At 44.1% G+C, this 14,057-nt stretch overlaps 1 protein-coding gene across 2 annotated transcripts in view; it reads right to left on the minus strand.

The window, feature by feature from the left end:
- Ankfn1 (ankyrin repeat and fibronectin type III domain containing 1) overlaps positions 1-14,057 on the minus strand; it is a 384,629-nt gene that overhangs the window by 146,720 nt on the left and 223,852 nt on the right. For both annotated transcript variants that reach the window (XM_036197222.1, XM_036197223.1), the window contains exon 3: positions 6,023-6,157. The gene's annotated coding sequence lies outside the window, so the exon portion shown is untranslated. The remainder of the gene's footprint in view (positions 1-6,022; positions 6,158-14,057) is intronic.

The raw sequence follows: 14,057 nt of genomic DNA on the forward strand, positions 1-14,057 counted from the left end.
AGCATATGTTTATAGGGAAGAAGATCAAACAATAATTAATGGTGACTCTGTAGTTCAAAATATATGTACAGACGATCTATATGGTAACCTAGGTATCCTGTGTGTGATCCTGGGAACCCATGAGAAAGTAGATATGATCTTCCACAGTTATGAAATGTCTAGTTTCTAAGACATTTCAATGCAAACCAAGGGGAAGGCCTACACAAGCCTAGTTACTTTAGCTGTTACCAGGGTGCTCATGGGCTAGAAGGAAAGGCAGTGAGACAGACACACAGCCATGAAACACTGTGGTGAGAGAATGGTAGCATATACTCAACAGGAGTTTCAGAAAGTTGGACAGTATTTAGAATCAAGCTTGTCTCAGTCCATCCATGCTGCTATAACATATGAACAGACTGGGTAACTTATAAACAACAGGAACTTATTTTCCACAGTCCTAGAGGCTGGGGAAGCCAAGATCTCAAGATGCCTGCAGATTCAATGTCCCTGTCCCCAGTTCATAGACACAGCCTTATTTCTGTGTCCTTGTAGTGACAGGGTCCAGCCAGCTCTCTCGGTCTCTTAGAGAAACACTAATTCCAGCTAGGAGAGCTCTGTCTTCCTGGTCTTGGTGCTTTGGCAGTTTGAAAGAAAATGGCCTCCATAGGGAGTGGCACTATTAGGTGGTGTGGCTTTATTGGAGGATTTGTGTCACTGTGAGGGTGGGCTTTGAGGTCACCTATGCTTAAGCTACACCCAGTGTGGAGCACAGACTGCTGCTGCCTGTGGATGTAGAACTCTCAGCTCCTTCTCCTGCACCGTGTCTGCCTGCATACTGCTGTGTCTCAAAATGATAATGGACTAAAACCTCTGAAACTGTAAGCAAGCACCAATTAAATGTTTTCCTTTTTAAGAGGTGCTGTGGTCATAATGTCTCTTCACAGCAATAGCAAACCCTAACTGAGGCAACTGTTAACTGGATGGTTAGGATCTCATTGTCTGAATTTTGAAGGGACATAACATTTAGTCCACTGCAGTACTTTTCACATATACAAACTTCTCGAGTCTCTTAACAGTCATTTGAAGGCAGAACTGTTATCCTCATTTTAGTAGCAATAAATTGAGGCTCTGTTAAAGGGCAGATCTAGGATTAAAATGCAAGCAATGTGGGTCTGCCTCTGAGCGCTTTTTTTTTTGTGCTTAGTTACGTATTTATTTAGTTTATTATTATTATTATTATTATTATTATTATTATTATTATTATTATGTTTTAATTTTATATATCAGCCATGGGTTCCCCTATCCTCCTCCCACTGAGCTCTTAACCTCTAAACATTTCCCTTAAAAGGCCAGAGACAGAGAAGTACCACAGAGAGGTAAGTGGCCGAAGTAAGTGACGGGAGGTGACCATGGGAAAAGAGAAGGCCAGAGAAAAATGGGTCAGAGAAGGTGACTCATGAAAATGATTTTGAACGATGAATGAGAAATGATTAGCAAGAACAGAAATGACACTCCAGGTTAGGATGTAGAGACAGGAAATGATGTAGAAATGGGCTGGTAGAACATGCTGGAAGTGGAGGATGGACAGCCTCTGGGCTCTGACATGGGCAGTGGTACATTTCATCCGCTATACTGTACATGGATGGACCTTAGGAAAGAGGCCTGGAGAGGTAGCAGGGCTGAAATATCCAGGGGCTTGCACACATTACAAGGAACAAATATGTTAAGCTGTGTACAGCAGGGAACACCAGAAACCTGTAAGCGATGGATGCATCAATTATCTTAGCCATCTGATTATTCATACCATATGTACACAGGGATTTCACACTGTACTCAATACACTTATTAGTACACGCCAATTAAAAGTAAAAACACACATTCCTCAAAAGTTGAAAATTGCATCTTTAGAGAATGTGGTAGTAGCCAGAGAGCTATTTGAAAAGGAAAGAGTGTGGGAATGTTAGGAAGAGACAACCAAATGTGAATCTCTTGAAAAAGGCCCAGAGCTAGTACTGTAGGGGTCACTGTGGTGGGTATTGTGTTCCCTGAAATATTGTGTGTTCCCAGAAATAAACATATCTGGGGTCAGAGAACAGACAGCCACTAGAACAAAGCCAAAAATGGTGGCTAGAAAATGGGAAGAGTAAGCCATAGCAGAAGTTGGGCAGCGGTGGTGCACGCCTTTAATCCCAGCACTTGGGAGGCAAAGCTAGCTGGATCTCTGAGTTCAAGGCCACTTTAGAAACTGCTAAGCATGGTGACCCACACCTTTAATCCCAGAAACACAACCTTTAATCCCAGGGAGTGGGGGTAGAAAGAGAAAAGTATATAAGGCGTGAGGACCAGGAATTAGGGGAGAAAAAAGCATGTAGTTAAGCATTTGGCTGGAGAAGCATTCAGGCTTTGGAGCAACACAGTTCAGCTGAGAACCATTGGGATGAGGACTCAGAGGCTTCCAGTCTGAGGAAACAAAACCAGCTGAGGGACTGGCGAGGTGAGGAAACTGTGGCTTGTTCTGTGTCTCTGATCTTCCAGCATTCACCCCAGTAACTGGCCTCGGGTTTGAGTTTCAGTAACAAGTACTTTTAAGATTCCTACTACAGGTCACCAGTGCTTTCTGGTTGGATCTTTAAAGCACTACACAGGAAGAATGCATGCTTGGTGCTGTAAGTCACAAGCCCACAGCATGGAGGTCCCAAACCATAGCAGGGACCCTACTGATGTTACTTTGTTATGTGGATATGGTGTCAAACTGCCTTCTAGATATTTGCATATCCACATAGACTAGTGTAGCTCTCAGATTTGGTCAGAAAAGCTTCTGTTTGATGTGGGTGGGTAGTTAATATGGAGACTCCTAACTGATGAAAATGTTGAGAATGAGTGGCTGTGAAGTTCTCAGCCCTAAACAGGACATTCACTTTTTCTAAGGCTTAGGTTACATCATGGATGAGGAGTAGACTGTAAGATCCAAAGGATGGGAAGGAATGATATGAAAAGCTGTCTTCTCTACATGCCATGCTGTTGAACTTATGAACTCACAGTAGCAGTGGTTACCCACCCAAGATAGTCCATCAATATTCCATCACACAGAAGGGAGAGGCTCCTATGTCCCATCCTTCCTTGGGGAATCATAATGGTTAATGGTTGTTTAGGGAAGTGGAGTCATATTCCTCAGTGGTGTAGACACAGGTAAGTTGCTGTTGCTCAAATAAATATAACAACTCTTACCCATGCACATCCAGGCAATCCTAATTAAATTTAGATGGCCACACACAAAGACATGAAAATAATAAGGAATAAATACACACACACACACACACACACACACACACACACACACACACACAAGAAATCTAAGAGAAAACACAATGGGGTATTTCTTGATTCCTTTATTGTAGTAAAATATACTTAGCATAAAATTGATTTAAACCATTTCTGCAACGTGAAGTGCACTTTCAGTGGTGCACAGCCACCTCCACTATTTGTCTTTAGAATATTCTCACAAACACAAAGTGTGTCCCTATTAAACATTAATTCCCTACTTATGCCAAAGTGTGAGCTTCATAGAGAGGACAGGAATCTGTTCTTCCCTGTGTCACTCTCAAAGCTCTGTAAAGAATCTAGATCAGCAGTCCTCAACCTGTGAGTCTTGACCCATTTGGGGGTCGCATATCAGATATCCTGCATATAAAATATTGACATTACGATTTATAACAGTAACAAAAGTACAGTTATGGAGTAGCAACAAAATAATGTTATGGTTGGGGGTCACTACAACATGAGGAACTGTATTAAAGGGTTACAGCATTAGGAGAGCTGAGAACCACTGCTCTAGATGGTATTGTCAGGCATTCCATAGAAAGAAGGTAAGAGCATGATTAAAATATTACCTGCTTTTCTGATCAAGAGTGAGGTAACTATAAAGGCAGTTCATGGAGGTTGGAAAGAGGTAAACAGAAAGCAGAATAATCAATACCACAATCATCCATCTTTTGGGTGCCCTTGAGGTTAAAACAATACATGGGAAGGGATCAATGGCTAGTGAGTTATTCCTTCTGAAAATGTATTTTCTAAAAGGCAGAAATACCCAGAAACACCAAATTTCCAGGAAAATGACTTCACATATCTTAATACTAGAGATAGTTTGTTAGGGGCCAAAATAGACCTCTAGAACTCCTCATATTATGGTATATCTGTAACTGCTAATATTGGATAACCAAACAACTGTAAGTTGCTGTAAGTTCTATACATGTAAGTTCTATCCACACCTGCCTCCCCCAATACAACACCTGCATATTTCTTTTAAAACACTTAAGACTTGAGATTTTGGAGTCATGCATACAGAAAATCAGTTACAACTCATTGAAAAAAAAATGTGAAGATAAACTGTATTTATTTGAATTTGAGTTTCTTCAAATGTAACTTTTCGACTCTGCTCTCTCTTACACCAAATGCAGCCATGCTTCTATCAGAGTTTCTGTATCCCTCAGAGGAGGAAAAGGGCCCAGAACCCTTAGTCCTCTTGTGCACACTCTATGGGTCTCTGGTGGTTGGAGTGTAGGGAAAAGGGCACTGTGGACAGAGCTGAAAGCAGTGTCCCATGGCTATGTTAACCAAGTTTAGCATGTCTACTTCGAAACAGCCAGGAATCAGGGAGATAGAGAGATGGATATGCAGGGATGCCAAGGGAATTGTCCAACATGTTTGATCTAGTAAACACACTCTACTCTCCGGCCTCTTACCAGTTGTCTAACCAATCGGTCATTCTGTCGTCTTCCATCTCTGATGATGTCATTTGTGAAACAGCAACAGTCACATGGGAGAAAGACTTTTCTCTGTGATGGAGTGGCTTGGGGATCCTTTCAACTAGGAGGAACCTCACCCATCTCTCGGATTTCCCAACTTTGGTTTTTTATTTGAAGAATCCTGCTGCTCACTGTTCTCACACCATCCATCTTTGTCAGCACCCGAGGCCACAGCTTCAGCTGAGTGGCCAGTGATCTACAGCAGAGGGAGTGCACCAAAGACATTAAACTCCCTATGACATTTATATGGACTCTGAACTCACCGGAGATGAATTGAGGCTGCCATAAAGCCTCGGGGTAGCTGGGCAAACAAGACTAAGGAGACCAGCTAAGGGACAGCTTTCTCCATTCCCTTTCCCCCTCTGCAGAGGTCAGTTTACATCTTACTTAGGAAGTGGGGAAGGCAAGTGAATGTCAGGATTTTCAGAAGCCAGCAGGGTAACAGACTTGTCTTTGAATGTCAGTGGTCCCACTTGTGGTCACAGACATACCAACATCCGACATAGGCAACAAGACACTTATACAATGCCACACCTCAGATCTTCCCTGCCAACAGTTATCAGTGAGATAGGAAAGCAGAGGGTCAAACAAGACCCCAAATGAGTGTCTACTCTGTTACTCTGGCAAGGATCTTCACTATTACAGTCTTCATGTGATTGACGGACAGGCTGGCCCATGACGGACAGATCTCTGATCTCACACTCTGCATGCCTAGCCTGCACACTAGCTCAAGGGCAGCAGCCTGCCTGAGTTTGGGTCATCAGCATGATGGGGCCCACCTTTCCCTGATCCAACAGGAATTTTCTAAGGTCTTCAGTAACCCGAGAGAAAAATGATTTCTACCACAAAACAGTCATTTATGTTTTTAATAGCTAATGGTAATCAGTTATGCAAGCACTTCATGTGACTAAGCTTGCTGCAAAGAAAATGCCCACTTGTCAGAAAGGAACCTCCAGCCTCCCCCACCCTTATCCTGGCTGCTCCACATGGCTGTGTATGCACTTCAGCAGAGCACTGTGTACCTGCCTAGTCATATTCCTCATGGACCACCTGCAGCGAACTTTGGAAGATGCAGATATTTAAAATATATATATGTATATTAAATATTAAATATAAAACATATTTAAATAACATATATCATTTAAACCACACTAACATACACACATTTAAAAAATCATCCATGACTGAGAAAGCCCCCCATTTATACATGGAGAAAGACAACAATAAATTTGACTTACCAGCTGAAGCTGTTCGAGGCAGCCGAGGAACAAGTTGCTGGTAAGTGTCCAGTGCTTTCATTCAATAAATCACATTGGCTCTGCTTTCTCCTGTAGCTCAGCTTCTGCGCAAAGCAAGCGAACCTCCTTCCTATTCTGTGCAAGGAATAAAATGCGAACAGGATCACTCCAGGCAAGAGCCGAAGTCCATGATCACTAAGCTTCTAATGCAAAATAAAAGCGTGAATGATGCATGGGGAGAGGAGGGTAGAGGGAAACAGCTTGGCTTAAAATCTAGGTATATTCTCAGGACTGTAGCGGGGAAGGCTGGATTTCTCAAGCGTGTGTGTGTGTGTGTGTGTGTGTGTGTGTGTGTGTGTGTGTGTAGTAAAAGGGTGCCATGACTTTAGTGTGTGTTTAGCTGATTGTATCTGCTAGGAACATTCAGAATGGCACACAATACTAAATCAGAACCAACTGTCACTCAAGGGTCCACAAAGGGACAGTGAGGCAGCCAGTTAGTTCCATACCACATTAATGGAGCAGGAGAATTATCACCTGTGGCTCGAGAGCCCCTTCAGTGACATGCTCCCACAGCTGCCTGAATCCAGAAGCACACAGGTGGCAGCCACATCCCCTTCTCCCTTAGACTTCTAGTAGGAGTGATAGGGGCCCTTACAAGTACTGGAGCTGCTCAGCCTATGCATGGGTTTTGAGTAGGTGTGAAAAAGTAGTCAGCAAACACGAAGCTTTGGACCCCATAAGGCTTAGCCTCATGAAGAAGATCCCAATGCTGTTTGTGTGCCAGCCACATATGGGTGCATCTAGCTTCCTCACCAGTGCTGTGCTTCATATGACTAATGCAACACATGAAATGGATTTCCTCGAAAGCCATACAAGAAGGCTTCTCTTATGTCTCCCTCTGAAACAATAGCCCAGTGACTTTTGCACATGTTGGTTATGTGAGGGAAGATTTGTCACTGAAGAGCATATATATAAAACAACACACACACACACACACACACACACACACACACACACACACACACACACACAGCCCTAACCTAGCAACAGCCTTAAGGATCTTTGCAAAGCTCTATTCAGATACTCTCTGCCAAGCGAATGCTTAGCTGCTATTATGACTTCAGATATAATTTCGGACTCTTTGATTAGACACTGTGTCTGCCTTGTCATTTATGCCTAGAAACCAACTAACCTCTACATTTTGAACACGAGTCTGCAGTGAATCAGGAGATGATCTCTTGGTCATAAGCAGGGAGGTAAGTGTTAATTGGGGGGGGGGGGGCTGGCCATGTCCTAAGATAATGAGCAGAGCACCTTGTGCTCATGAACATTCTCCCCGTTTCTGGAGACATCCTGGCGCCTGCCAGCTCACTCTGACAAGTGGCAGGTGGCTGCTCTGGAGCTGGCATTTGAGGTAACTAAGTGACTCAGAAGGAGCTGGGGATGTATCTTGGTTGGTGGAAGGCTTGTCTAACAGGCAGTTCCCTCCCCAACACCCCATCAGCTGGGCATGGTGGTACATGCCTATAATCCTAGCGCTTGGGAGGTAAAGACAAGAGGATCAGAAGTTCAAGTTTATGTACAGAGTTAGAAGCCATCCTGGGACACACAAGATGCTGTCTGGAAACAAAACAAAACAAAACAAAAGTGACATAGAAAACCAGACAACGTGCCTGTCCAAAGGAAGAGCTCAGCTTGTTTTTCCCCAGTTGTCTTACTTTTCTATTTTTTTAATTAAAAAAATGATTTATTTATGATTATTTTATGTGCCATGGTGCTTTGTCTGCATGTGTGTGAGGGTGTCAGATCCCCTGGAACTGGAGTTACACACAGTTGTGAACTGCTACGTGGGTGCTGGGAATTGAACTTAGTCTTCTGCAAGAGCAGCCAACGCTGTAACCCCTGAGCCAGATGGCACATCCCTTTAATCCAGGCATTTGGGAGGCAGAGGCAGGTGGGTCTCTGAGTTCGAGACCAGCCTGGTCTACAGAGCAAATTCCAGAACAGCTAGGGCTACACAAGGAAACTATGCCTCAAAAAACCAAAAAGAAAAAAAAGGGGGGAACTTACTTTTCTATTCTTATTAGGGAGTTTAGAGTTCACTCTCTCTCTAGAACATTTGTCTTATTAAAAAATTAGTTGATGAGGTAGGGGTGGAGGAGTGTGTGTGTGTGTGTGTGTGTGTGTGTGTGTGTGTGTGTGTGTGTGTGTGTGTGGTTTCAGTGCATGCAGAGGTCAGACAACTTGCAGGAGCTGATTCTCTTGTTCCAGCTTGGGAGTCCTGAGGATTGAATTCAGATCTTCAGGCTGAGGGCGGGCCCCTCAGCTGGGAGGCTGAGGCATCCTGCAGGTCTTATCCTCCCTTTCTCTCCTAGGCTGTTATCTATCTATGGAATACTGTCATGAATAATTTAATTTGGGAATAGCCCTGCCCATGTGGATCAGACAGCAGTTTGTTTTCCATCTGGGATTAAGAGACATGGAGGCTGTTCTTTCACAGTTTAAGCCCAGTGACTCCCAGGTGAAAAGGTTTGCCATAACACCTGAGAACCTTTGACCCTGACTTTAATGCAGAGCTACTTTCATTCCACCTGTTAGGGCAAGTCACGTGACTCTGAGTAAGTCTATCAAGATCAGAGACTTCCTGGGGCTGGAGGAGGGAAGAGGAGGGGTTCACAGGTTCCATCTTGGTGCCACTGTGAGGGAATGCCTCTTGTCAGTAATAAAGTATCTGGGGCAAAAGCATGTTAAACATCCCTAATCTAAAAACCCAAAGTCTCCAATACCTGCAACTTTTTGCAGATAGATACAACACCAGCAAGTGGAGAAGTCCGTACCATGAAACCATGCTTCATGAAGAAATTATTTAAAATGTTGTATAAAAATACCTTTAGGTTACATGGGTAAGGTGTACAAGAAACAAATGATTTTGTATTTAGACTTGGCTCAAAATCCTAAGAGGCCTCATTCTATGCACAGGACTGCTTTAAAAGACAAAATCTGCAACACATTTAGTCCCAAGCATTTGGAGTAAAGAGTACTTCATCTACATTCCATGTGGGATCAAAAGGTCCAAGTCCTCAGCAAAGGAGCTTCAGGACTCCTCTAGTCTCACTAATCTAGTCTTCAACAGCTATGTATCATGTCCTTAGTAAGTGAGGTACATGTGTCACACACTTGCATGTTACACACAGGTGTAAGATCCCAGGCACACCTTGGGAAAATGATCCCTTTTCTGGGCTTGCTTAGCTTCCTAGCCTACTTTCTCCGTCCCTCCTTCCTTGCACTCAGCATCACAGTCATCTTGAGTATGTGTTGGTTCCTTGGATATGCCAGATGTTCTCTTAACTCCAGGCCTTTGCACCCCAAAGTGCTGGCTGGAGGGTCAGCCCCCTCTTATTGGTTAACTCCTCTATAGCCTTGGAGTTCCGCCTTAGATTTCATCTCCTGGTGATGTTCTCCTGGGCCTTGGGCTTGTAAATCCTTGCTCTGAGATCTGAGAGGTTGCACCCAAAAACGCTCCCATCACCTTGTGTTGGACTTGCTCAGTTTCACTCATCTCCATTACATTGTGGAGCTTGGGTGACTTAAGGTCTCTTGTTCAATGCAGTATCCCAGTGTCTAGAAGAGTTCCTGACACATGGAAGGCATTCAGTAAACACACAGTATTTTGTCAAAGTGCTTATTACATACTTGTTGGGTGAATGAATGGATAACTAAGAAACTTGGGAAAATAATGTGAAGAAGCCCCAGGATTTGAAGATCTTGGAGTTCTCTTGGAACGTCCTGTCTAAGTTTTTTTTTTCACCAAGCGCCTGCACTGAAGAGTCGCCTCCTCTGACTAATTCTTTTAGATTACTCTCAGCCCATACTGATCACACCCTCATCTGTCTCCCGCTCCCTAGCACTTTCACAGCATGTTCTTGCTTTTTTGTTCTCCAGATGTTTCCTGGGGTTTGTGTCATGTCTACAAACTGGTATTCTCCATAACTCCTAGCATCAGCCTGCAGTTAGCGGATGCTCGATTCACTGAACAGCAGGCACTCAAATGGGGAGTTTCACCACCAGTCTTGCACGAAGATGCCTCTGGTTTGTGGGGGATGGAAGTCTTAGATGGACCAGACTGATGGGGGAGTTTGCTAATGACTGCAGCCCAGTCTGGGGATTTCAAAGCAGATTTCTTCTCTTTTCCTTCTCCCTCCCTCCATGTCCTAACACCAGTGCCCTCATTGGGAACACTGAGAATGTTCCTTCCACTCTCAGAACGTCCCTCCACCCAGTTCCACCCCCACAGCCATCTCCCTTGCTTAAGTTGTCATCACGCCTCACTGATTCTATTAAAAAGTCCTTTGAAGAAAGGGGTTGCATTTTTTTTTTTCTCTCCTCCCGCCCTTGCAGTTCTTGGCCTAATGCCTTGTAGATAACAACTGCTCAGTGAACTCTAAGAAAGAGAAGCTTTTACGAAGCTGTGTGGTTGGAAGGGCATGAAGGGGAGTGGAGTATCTTTCTAGAGACAAAAGAGATGTTCAGTGACAGAGATGCAGCTGTCAATAGTACAGGTGGGAACGAATGAGTACCGTTCACAGGATCTGTGTGGTCTGCATAGAGAACAGTTGGTCATGTCCTTCTGGAATGTGTAGGGAGGAGCTAGAGGAGGTTGTACTGTAATTGGATGTGGAGGAATTAAGACTCCTGCAGGTTGGCAAGAAGCAAGGGGAGAGATCCAAGGCACAGAGTAAAGGCATGGAGCCCTTGGACTGTGGGAGGGGTGAGTTGTTCGTCCCTGGGATTGGACTGAAGTAAACAGTCTCAGATGAGCTCATTAGAACATCTCTCACAAAGCAGGCGTGAGGAGCCTGAGGAAGGCTCGATGCTGTGTTGAGTCTGGACTTCCTGTTGGGGGTGACAAGGATACCTGCAGAATGCCAGTGTGGCTGAGCAAGAGCTCTCTGATCTAGACATGGAAGATAATCAAGGATAGTGGGAACTCAGAAGTAGGGAGATGCTGATGCTCAGAGCCAACTAAGTTAGGAGTTGGGAACATGTAACACCAATCTTAAAAGGTCATCATCATCATCATCATCATCATCATAATAATAAAAACATGGAGCCAGATAGCGGGGTGTGAAAGATGAGACCAGAGCAAGCTAGCCAGTAGTTTTTACCTCTATGCAATCCTCAGTCTCAAGAGAGTGAGTTCCTGTTTCTTTACACCTTATATACCTTTCTCTGCTCAGCCATCACTTCCTGGGATTAAAGGCTTCCCAGTACTGGGAGTAACGGTGTGTATCACTACTGCCTGGCTCTGTTTCCAGTGTGAACTCGAACTCATAGAGATCCAGACAGATCTCTGCCTCCCGAGTGATAGATAGGATTAAGGGTATGTCACCACTGTCTGGCCTCTATGTCTAATCTAGTGGCTGGCTCTGTCCTGTGATCCTCAAGGCAAGCTTTATTAGGGTACACAATATATCATCACAGGAGCGGGATACACTTTGGAGGTAGAAATGGATTTGTTGACAGAAAGAAGCTAAAGGTAGTTTTCAAAGTTTTAATCTACATGGGCTCATTTCTGGGATATGCATTCAGAATCAGTTGGTTTATGTGTCCACTACCATAATGTTTTGATTACTATGGCTCTGTAGTATGCTTTGAGATTGGAAATTGTGATGCCCTTCAGCTTCCCCACCCCCTTTGGGAGTTTCTTGTGCTTCTGTATCAATTTTGGGATTTTTTTTCCTTCTAGTTCCATGAGACTGTCATTGAGATTTGATGAGATTTGCCTTAAATCTGTGGATCAGTGCATGCTATATGTATACATGGAAACACCACAATGAATCCTATTCATATGTAAGAGTGATTTTCCATAATGGAAAGAGAACAATATATAAGGTTTAACCTATGTATTAGCAGATGATGGTAATGTTGATTATTGCAGGACACACACATAGCATTCATGATTCAGTCTGTGCACATGTTTTAAGGTAGAGAAAGAGCAGGGGCAAAGAGCCAGAGCAATACATTTAGGTCACTTTACAAAGCAGTTAGAGTCTGATAAAGAACTGATAAAGATGGTGAGCCACCTGGAGCAGCACACTGGGCCCTTTGCTGATGCTTTTCCTCCTGTGTATGGATAATGGTTGTCCTGGAAACAGAACTCCCTCATCCATTGCCACAGCTTGCCCCACTCCCCAACTGTTTGGTCCCTGGAAAAGAACTGGGGTTTGGGAATGGGAGTCTGTGCTTGGGCTCCAGACCTGTTCCTCATGGGCTGGGTGACCCTGACAAGCAAATACTTGTCACTGAGCTCTAGTTTTCCCCCCTGCCTGAATAAATGAGTGACTTGGACCTGGTCTCCTGAAAGACTCTTTCATCTTCTGTCATCTGTGGCACTGTAACATCTAGAAGTATGGAATGCTTGGGAAGTTTGGCCCAAGCCTGCCCTTATCACAAGCCTGTGGTGTCCATTTCTTTGAAAAACCCTGCCCATGTATATATCATCGCTGCTAAGGTCTGTCTGCCCTGGGGTTAGTAATGTGTGGTTTGTTTGTAGACATAAATTTAAATTAATCACTCTTTGATGACCATTTGAATAATTTTTCACCTTTTTTCCTTCTTCACCTTTTTCAATTTAGGGAGTGCCTTTTCATCAGAATCCCTAAATTATATTATGGGAAGAAAGTGGCAGGTCCTTCTCTGTGGTCAGCAGAGAGGCTGCCCGGCCCACTTCCGTTCTGTAATCTCTTGACCTTCCTTAGGGCCCTAGGGTGCTGCTGTTTAATAATGAGCTGTGCTTTTTCCTCCCAAATAAAATGTGCCATTTATCAAAAACACCTAAAAGGGGGATGTAAAAAAAAAGAAAAGAAAATGAACACTCCAGGGTGGATTGGAACATGTTTATTACGTATGAAGTTGTCAGTAATTAATACCACACTCCTCCCTCTTTCACCACACAACACACACACACACACACACACACACACACACACACACACACACACACACACACTGCTAAGCTCCAAAGGAAAAAGAAAGTGTTCAGGAAGAGTGCTGGCTATTCAGTCCCAGGCAGACCCTTTCAAAATGTGCAGACTGTTCATAGGCATGCCGTTTCTTGATGATTTTGTTTTAAGCCCCAGATAACCTTTCAGAATAAAAGTAATGGCTTCCTAAAGTGCTGGGGAATCCACTGTGGAATTTGTCCCTGGGTCTTAGGAGCCTAGACACACGGCACTCAGAAAGATTCTTCGGGCAGAGGTGGTCCACGTCCTTCTTCCATGCAGCCACCACACAGTGTTGATCCGGACTGGTCACGGGAGGTTTTCCAGACGGGGGATTTTGAGAAGCGTGATTCTCTTAGGGAGGTTACAAACCCTTCCCTGACAGCTTTCCAAGAACGGCTCTGTGAGCCTCTCCGGCAGCCTCCCGGCTTGCTGCAGCTCCGATGTGATAATCAGAGTCCCTGAACTCCTGAAAAGTCTTCTTGTTTTGCCTGCTGCCCTCTCAGCCTTAGAGTCCTTAGAATTCTCCAGCTATGAATCCCCTATTGTCTGCAGGAGCCCAGGATCCCTGCACCATGCCTAGGCAGGAATGTGAGCCTCCTAGGTCTGGCTCTCAGTACAACCTTATCCAGCAGGTCACAAAGCCCCATTTATACACAGCTCCTAAGTTTTTATCATAACTCTTTATCGACTCAACCCCATATATCCTCCAGGGTAGTCGAGAGACGTTTGGTAATGAAGCCCATTTATCCTCATTTTCTCAATTGGCACACTTAAAATTCCAATATTTATGTTCACACTGTCTTAATTTTGGATGTCAAAGACAGTCTGGTAGACAAGGAGCATTACCCAAGGAGAACTGACCCCCATGGAGGAGTTCACTGGAGCCCCAATAAGTGATGAGTTTTTGTCATCATTGCCATTTACAGCCGCAAAAAAGAAAATGTCGTTGCTGCTGTCACTCAGTGCATTCTGTGTGCCACCCAGAAACAGTGCCCGCCTGAGTCTCACACTTTGCAAAATAGGGTTTG

The sequence above is a fragment of the Onychomys torridus genome, chromosome 8 (assembly GCF_903995425.1).
Source record: "Onychomys torridus chromosome 8, mOncTor1.1, whole genome shotgun sequence".
NCBI classification, from domain to species: domain Eukaryota; kingdom Metazoa; phylum Chordata; class Mammalia; order Rodentia; family Cricetidae; genus Onychomys; species Onychomys torridus.